Raw genomic sequence first — 8,450 nt, 5'->3', positions numbered from 1 at the left:
ATGTTTTTCTTCAATAAGTTGATTGACTGGACTTAACCTTATTTTAATATGCAATTTAAACTACTGAAACTATTTTCTCATTTGATATTTTCTTCATATTATACATGTGCCAGTACTAACTTTCCACCCTGTTAGGATGTTTCAATTCTGCCTTCAAAAAGTCTAAAATTCCATAAAAACCATTTAATGTAAATGACATCAATTGGTTCTGATGTGAATTCAACCATGGAAAACAAAGTAAGCTTCAACTGTCACCATCTCTGTACTTTTCTTATTTTAAATATGTTAAACCTGTATTTGTAAACTTAAAGTTCCGCCCTGTTAGGAAAGATTGTGAAAAATGTTTATTCAGTAGAATTAAAAAACCTAATATATAATTAGTCATTAGGCCCGAGCAGCTAAGCGCTGCGAAGGCCTATTGTAATTGTGCTGTAAATTATTAGGCCCGAGCAGCTAAGCGCTGCGAAGGCCTATTGTTTTTCGAATGTTTATTAGGCCCGAGCAGCTAAGCGCTGCGAATTAGGCCCGAGCAGCTAAGCGCTGCGAAGGCCTATTGTAATCGTGCTGTAAATTATTAGGCCCGAGCAGCTAAGCGCTGCGAAGGCCTATTGTAATCGTGCTGTTTATTATTATTAGGCCCGAGCAGCTAAGCGCTGCGAAGGCCTATTGTAATCGTGCTGTAAATTATTATTAGGCCCGAGCAGCTAAGCGCTGCGAAGGCCTATTGTAATCGTGCTGTAAATTATTAGGCCCGAGCAGCTAAGCGCTGCGAAGGCCTATTGTAATCGTGCTGTAAATTATTAGGCCCGAGCAGCTAAGCGCTGCGAAGGCCTATTGTTTTTCAAATGTTTCTTATTTTTATTTTTCTTCTGTCAAATGAATTGCCTTTTTGGGGGCTTTAACATATTCAAAAACTCACCAAAATTGGTGGGCCCATAGAGACTGTGAAAAATTTACGTATTTTAAGGTCTACGCAAAAATCGCATAACAAATGGCTCAACAGCGCCCCCTAGAATTTTTCAAAAGACCCTTTCCTATTCACTTACTTTATCGTAGAGACTTGAAATTCGCTACAGTTGTAGAGCTCCCCAAGACACTCAGAATTTACAATTAATGTCATAGTGCAAGTATCCTAGGAAGTCGGCCATTTTGGATTGAAATTCCGATTTTGACCCCATTTTGGCCGTTTACACACGTCGCATTTGATCGAACTCCTCCTAGGGCTTTTGATGGAACGGCTTCAAACTTGGTCAGTTGGTTCATAAGGCATGCCCGATTAAAAGTTATCAAAATGGTGAGTTTTCGTGCATGCTGAAGGGGTGATACCAGGGGTCAAAGTTCACTGACTCACCATAAAATAATTAACAATTATATATCCTACAAAGAAACTCATAGAGCCACCAAACTTTCTGTGTGTGACCACCTTTGGATGACCTACGACACCCAGTTGTGAAATTTTGAGATTACCTAAGCCACGCCCCCTTAGAACAGGAAGTGTCATGTTTTATTGTGATCGGTCCCTATCTGACTTCTTTAACATAATCAACATGAAACTGTGTCCACAAACAGAAGACATGTTGGTGTGTCAGGGTGTCCAACCCCGTTTGGTTTGGATGCAGCAGGTGGGCGTGGCGGCGTGGCGAATATACCTGTCCTTACGTTTGGCTCTGTATTCCACAATTTTGAGTCCAGTTGCACCAAACTCACTGAGATGGATCCTGATCCAACTCCGGACAGTAATCCAGTGCAATATTTGGTGGGCGTGGCCTAATGTTTCAACAGCGCCCTCTAGAATATTTTAAATCATCAGCCCCAAGCCATGCTTTAACCTAGAATTATGAAACTTGGTACACATGTGTATCTTGTAAGAATGTACAAAAAAGTCTCTTGGAGTCATGGTCCAAACCAAACAGGAAGTCGGCCATTTTGGATCAAAGCCGCCATTTCCGGTTTTTCATAGACGTCGCATCTGATCGAACTCCTCCTACAGCTTTTGAGATACAGACTTGAAACTCGCTCAGCACACACTTAAGAGATTGAAGATGAAAAGTTATCAAAAGAATTCTCGTACATAAAAGCATGTGGGCGTGGCTAAGTGTCAAACTTTGGCTTTGTGCTATGAAATACTAAAATGCAATAACTTCTACAGGAAAAGTGACAACTTCATCAGACTTTCCATGTCTCATTATTGGCCAGCCCTGATCACATTCACAAGGTCATATAATGACATTACTTTAGCCACGCCCCCCTCCAACAGGAAGTCACCTGTTTTTGTCTGCCGGAAGTCTTACTTTTACTCTGACTCAAATGGGTTCAATGCTGTGCAAATTGATATAAAATGACATGATGATGAACTCTGTGTAGGTTGGCTGCTAGCTGAAGCATGTGCTCGTGCCTTATTAGCAAATAGCAATGCCAGCCATGTCTACAATCATCTCTAAATCAACCAGGCTTCATCCGATTTGCACCAGTCTTTTATGGCTGACTTCAGTGAACCTCTAAAGACGCCAATAGCATTAGAAAAATGGTGAAAAAAACATGTAATTATTAATTCATCCAATCCTGAGCTTTCCCATCATTAATTTCTTATTGTTAAACATGTCAGTGTTGTAACAAAATATTTAAAACTTAAAACAATACTTTTTTTTCAAAAATCCTGATGCCGAAACATTTCCGCAAAAAAGAATCACCCAATTACTGAAATTAAAAGAGATAAAGTGCTGAATTTTGATATCTGTTTCCCACCTTCTTTTCATTGCTAATTACTGTGAGAAATCATTATCGTGATCAGTGTGTTCTCATGGATGAGTATTCTCATGGATCAGTATCATTAATCATTATTGATAATATATAACTAAAGGCAAACTGAGTAAATTTGTTATTTCAGAAGAGAGTGTCAAACTGGTAGCCCATTGTATGACTCAGTACCCATGAAGTAGCTCTCAGTTTCAAAAAGGTTGGTGACCCCTGATCTACTGGCTGCAGCCAATCTGCAACAGATTTTTGTGCATTGTCTGAGAGCAATGCCAAACATGACACACTGAGTAATTGAAGGAAGGCGGGTTCGGCTGCTCCGTCAGAGCATCAGCGGTGGCTGGGGGAAAGCGGTGCTGGGACCACGCGGTGGCTATAGGCCGAGCGGCGCTTGGCTGCGAGGGCCGCTCGATGCTCCGCGGAGCTTTAATTATTCTTATTCTTCCGTAAAGTAAATTGGCTTTTTGGGGGCTTTATCATATTCAAAAACTCACCAAACTTGGCGGCCGCATAGAGCCCGGTGAAAATTTACGTATTTTAAGGTCCTCGCAATAATCGCACAAGAAACGGCTCAAGGGCGCCCCCTAGAAACTTTCAAAAGACCCTTTTCTATTCACTTACTTTATCGTAGAGACTTGAAATTCGGTACAGTTGTAGAGCTCCCCAAGACACTCAGAATTTACAATTAATGTCATAGTGAAAGTATCCCAGGAAGTCGGCCATTTTGGATTGAAGTTCCGATTTTACCCCCATTTTGGCCGTTTACACACGTCGCATTTGATCGAACTCCTCCTAGGGATTTCGATCGATCGGCTTCAAACTCGGTCAGATTGTTCATAAGGCATGGCCGATTCAAAGTTATCAAATTCGTGAGTTTTCGAGCATGCTGAAGGGGTCGTACCAGGGGTCAAAGTTCACCGACTCACCAGAATGTAATAAACTGTTATATCTCTTACAAATAAACTCACAGAGCCACCAAACTTTCTGTGTGTGATCACCTTTGGATGACCTACGACACCCAGTTGTGAAATTTTAGATTGCCTAAGCCACGCCCCTTAGAACAGGAAGTGTCATGTTTTACTGCGAACGTTCACTATCTGACCCCTTTCACCTAATCAACATGAAACTGTGTCCACAGACAGAAGACATGTTGGTGTGTCAGGGTTTCCAACCCCGTTTGGTTTGGATGCAGCAGGTGGGTGTGGCGGCGTGGCGAAGTGACCTTTAACGCCGTCTCCTTACGTTTGGCCTTGATTTCCACAGTTTAAAGCCCAGCTGCACCAAACTCACTAGGTTTGATCCTTGTGGGCCCCTCGACAGGAATCCAGTGTGACTTTTTGTGGGCGTGGCCTAATGTCTCAACAGCGCCCCCTTGAAATTTTAAATAACCAGCCCCAAGCCATTCTTTAACCTAGAATTATGAAACTTGGTACACTTGTGTATCTTGTCAAGACCTACAGAAAAGTCTCTTGGAGCCATGGTCCAAACCCAACAGGAAGTCGGCCATTTTGGATCAAAGACGCCATTTGCTGTTTTTCAGAGACGTCATATTTGACCGAACTCCTCCTACAGCGTTTCAGATACAGACTTCAAGCTCAGTGAGCAGAGTTGAGACATTAAAGGTCTAAAGTTATCACAGGAATTTTTGTATGTAAAGCATGTGGGCGTGGCTAAGTGCAAAACTTTGACTATTCGCCATAAAACATCAAAGTGACATAACTTCCACATACAAGGTCACAGCTGCTTCAGACTTCCTATGTCTCAATACTGACCAACCCACATTACATTCTCATGGTCAGATGATGACGTAACCTTAGCTCCGCCCACTTTTATCAGGAATTCAACAGTTTCTTCTACTGTATGTCTTATTTTACTGAGTAATACATATGGAATTAATCTTCTACCACTTGACATAATATGAGCTGATAATGAACTGTGAGGATTAACTCTGACTCATGGGGCGTGGAAAAACTGGCTGTCCTTCGCCATATGAATAAATTGTCTCTGACTCAAACACGCATCTTCCGATTGGAACCAAACTGGATACGTTTGACCTGTGCTCAATGCTAAAGAGACCAATAGGTTTGAATTGTGATTTTACCCTACAGCGCCCCCTAGATTATCCCATCATCAATATCTCCTCTCTTCCACCACCTGACATAATATCACCTGATGATGAACTGTGAGGATGATTTCTGTCTCATGGGGCGTGGCCAACTTTCTGTCCTTCGCCATATGCATACAACTGTCTCTGAATCACACATGCATCTTCCAATTGGCACCAAACTGGATACGTTTGACCTGTGCTAAATGCTAAAGAGCCCAACGGGTTTGAATTGTGATTTTACTCTACAGCGCCCCCTAGATTATCCCATCATCAATATCTCCTCTCTACACGAAATTTGTGGTGTGTCCTCAGGGAACCATGCCGAAGTGAACGGTGCTAACTGCCTGGCGGAGGCGCGCCTCAACTGTGCGACAGGGTACGCGGTGGCAGGCGGGCGGCGGTGCTGGGTCCCCGCGGTGGCAATAGGCCGGAGCGGCGCTTGGCTGCTCGGGCCGCTTGAGGCTCCGCGGAGCTTTAATTATTCTTTTATTCTTCCGTAAATAAATTGGCTTTTTGGGGGCTTTATCATATTCAAAAACTCACCAAACTTGGCGGCCGCATAGAGCCGGTGAAAATTTACGTATTTTAAGGTCCTCGCAAAAATCGCAAAGAAATGCTCAAGGGCGCCCCCTAGAACTTTCAAAAGACCCTTTTCTATTCACTTACTTTATCGTAGAGACTTGAAATTCGGTACACTTGTAGAGCTCCCCAAGACACTCTGAATTTACAATTAATGTCATAGTGCATCTGTCCTAGGAAGTCGGCCATTTTGGATTGAAGTTCCGATTTTGCCCCCATTTTGGCCGTTTACAGACGTCGCATTTGATCGAACTCCTCCTAGGGATTTCGATCGATCGGCTTCAAACTCGGTCAGATTGTTCATAAGGCATGGCCGATTCAAAGTTATCAAATTCGTGAGTTTTCGAGCATGTGAAGGGGTCGTTCCAGGGGTCAAAGTTCACCGACTCACCAGAAGTAATAAACTGTTATATCTCTTACAATAAACTCACAGAGCACCAAACTTTGTGTGTGATCACCTTTGGATGACCTACAACACCCAGTTGTGAAATTTTGAGATTACCTAAGCCACGCCCCCTTAAACAGGAAGTGTCATGTTTTACTGCGAACGTTCACTATCTGACCCCTTTCACCTAATCAACATGAAACTGGTCCACAGACAGAAGACATGTTGGTGTGTCAGGGTGTCCAACCCCGTTTGGTTTGGATCAGCAGGTGGGCGTGGCGGCGTGGCGAAGTGACCTTTAACGCCGTCTCCTTACGTTTGGCCTTGAATTCCACAGTTTAAAGCCCAGCTGCACCAAACTCACTAGGTTTGATCCTTGTGGGCCCCTCGACAGGAATCCAGTGTAATTTTTTGTGGGCGTGGCCTAATGTCTCAACAGCGCCCCCTTGAAGATTTTAAATAATCAGCCATTCTTTAACCTAGAATTATGAAACTTGGTACACTTGTGTATATTGTCAAGACCTACAAAGAAGTCTCGTGGAGCCATGGTCCAAACCCAACAGGAAGTCGGCCATTTTGGATAAACCGCCATTTGCTGTTTTTCAGAGACGTCATATTTGTTCGAACTCCTCCTACAGCGTTTGACATACAGACTTCAAACTCAGTCAGCAGAGAGTTCAGACATTAAAGGTCTAAAGTTATCACAGGAATTTTTGTATGTCAAAGCATGTGGGCGTGGCTAAGTGCCAAACTTTGACTATTCGCCATAAAACATCAAAGTGACATAACTTCCACATACAAGGTCACAGCTGCTTCAGACTTCCTATGTCTCACTACTGACCAACCCTCATTACATTCTCATGGTAAGATGATGACGTAACCTTAGCTCCGCCCACTTTTAACAGGAATTCAGCTGTTTTTTCTACTGTATGTCTTATTTTACTGAGTAATACATATGGAATTAATCTTCTACCACCTGACATAATATGACTGATGATGAACTGTGATGATGAACTCTGACTCATGGGGGCGTGGCCAACTGTCTGTCCTTCGCCATATGCATAAACTGTCTCTGAATCAACACGCATCTTCCGATTGGCACCAAACTGGATACGTTTGACCTGTGTTCAATGCTAAAGAGCCCATCGGGTTTGATTTGTGATTTTACTCTACAGCGCCCCCTAGACTATCCCATCATTAATATCTCCTCTCTACATCGACCGATCTGCTCCAAATTTGTGGTGTGTCCTCAGGGAACCATGCCGAAGTGAACGGTACGAACTGCCTGGCGGAGGCGCGCCTCAACTGTGCGAAAGGGTACGCGGTGGCAGGCGGGCGGCGGTGCTGGGTCCCCGCGGTGGCTATAGGCCGGAGCGGCGCTTGGCTGCTCGGGCCGCTTGAGGCTCCGCGGAGCTTTAATTATTCTTCTTCTTATTCTTCCGTAAAATAAATTGGCTTTTTGGGGGCTTTATCATATTCAAAAACTCACCAAACTTGGCGGCCGCATAGAGCCCGGTGAAAATTTACGTATTTTAAGGTCCTCGCAAAAATCGCACAAGAAACGGCTCAAGGGCGCCCCCTAGCAACTTTCAAAAGACCCTTTTCTATTCACTTACTTTATCGTCACGACTTGAATTCGGTACAGTTGTAGAGCTCCCCAAGACACTCAGAATTTACAATTAATGTCATAGTGCAAGTATCCTAGGAAGTCGGCCATTTTGGATTGAAGTTCCGATTTGAGCCCATTTTGGCCGTTTACAGACGTCGCATTTGATCGAACTCCTCCTAGGATTTCGATCGATCGGCTTCAAACTCAGTCAGATTGTTCATAAGGCATGGCCGATTCAAAGTTATCAAATTCGTGAGTTTTCGAGCATGCTGAAGGGGTCGTACCAGGGGTCAAAGTTCACCGACTCACCAGAATGTAATAAACTGTTATATCTCTTACAAATAAACTCACAGAGCCACCAAACTTTCTGTGTGTGATCACCTTTGGATGACCTACGACACCCAGTTGTGAAATTTTGAGATTACCTAAGCCACGCCCCCCTAGAACAGGAAGTGTCATGTTTTACTGCGAACATTCACTATCTGAAACCTTTGACCTAATCAACATGAAACACTGTCGACAGACAGAAGACATGTTGGTGTGTCAGGGTGTCCAACCCCGTTTGGTTTGGATGCAGCAGGTGGCGTGGCGGCGTGGCGAAGTGACCTTTAACGCCTTCTCTTACGTTTGGCCTTAATTCCACAGTTTAAAGCCCAGCTGCACCAAACTCACTAGGTTTGATCCTTGGGGCCCCTCGACAGGAATCCAGTGTGATTTTTTGTGGGCGTGGCCTAATGTCTCAACAGCGCCCCCTTGAAGATTTTAAATAATCAGCCCCAAGCCATTCTTTAACTGAATTATGAAACTTGGTACACTTGTGTATCGTGTCAGGACCTACAAAAAGCCTCTTGGAGCCATGGTCCAAACCCAACAGAAAGTCGGCCATTTTGGATTAAATTGCCATTTGCTGTTTTTCACAGACGTCTATTTGATCGAACTCCTCCTACAGGTTTGACATACAGACTTCAAACTCAGTCAGCAGAGAGTTGAGACATTAAAGGTCTAAAGTTATCACA

Source organism: Poecilia reticulata, chromosome 12 (genome assembly GCF_904066995.2).
Source record: "Poecilia reticulata chromosome 12, P_reticulata-male-v2, whole genome shotgun sequence".
Classification (NCBI taxonomy): Eukaryota; Metazoa; Chordata; class Actinopteri; order Cyprinodontiformes; family Poeciliidae; genus Poecilia; species Poecilia reticulata.
This window is presented reverse-complemented; position numbering follows the sequence as displayed.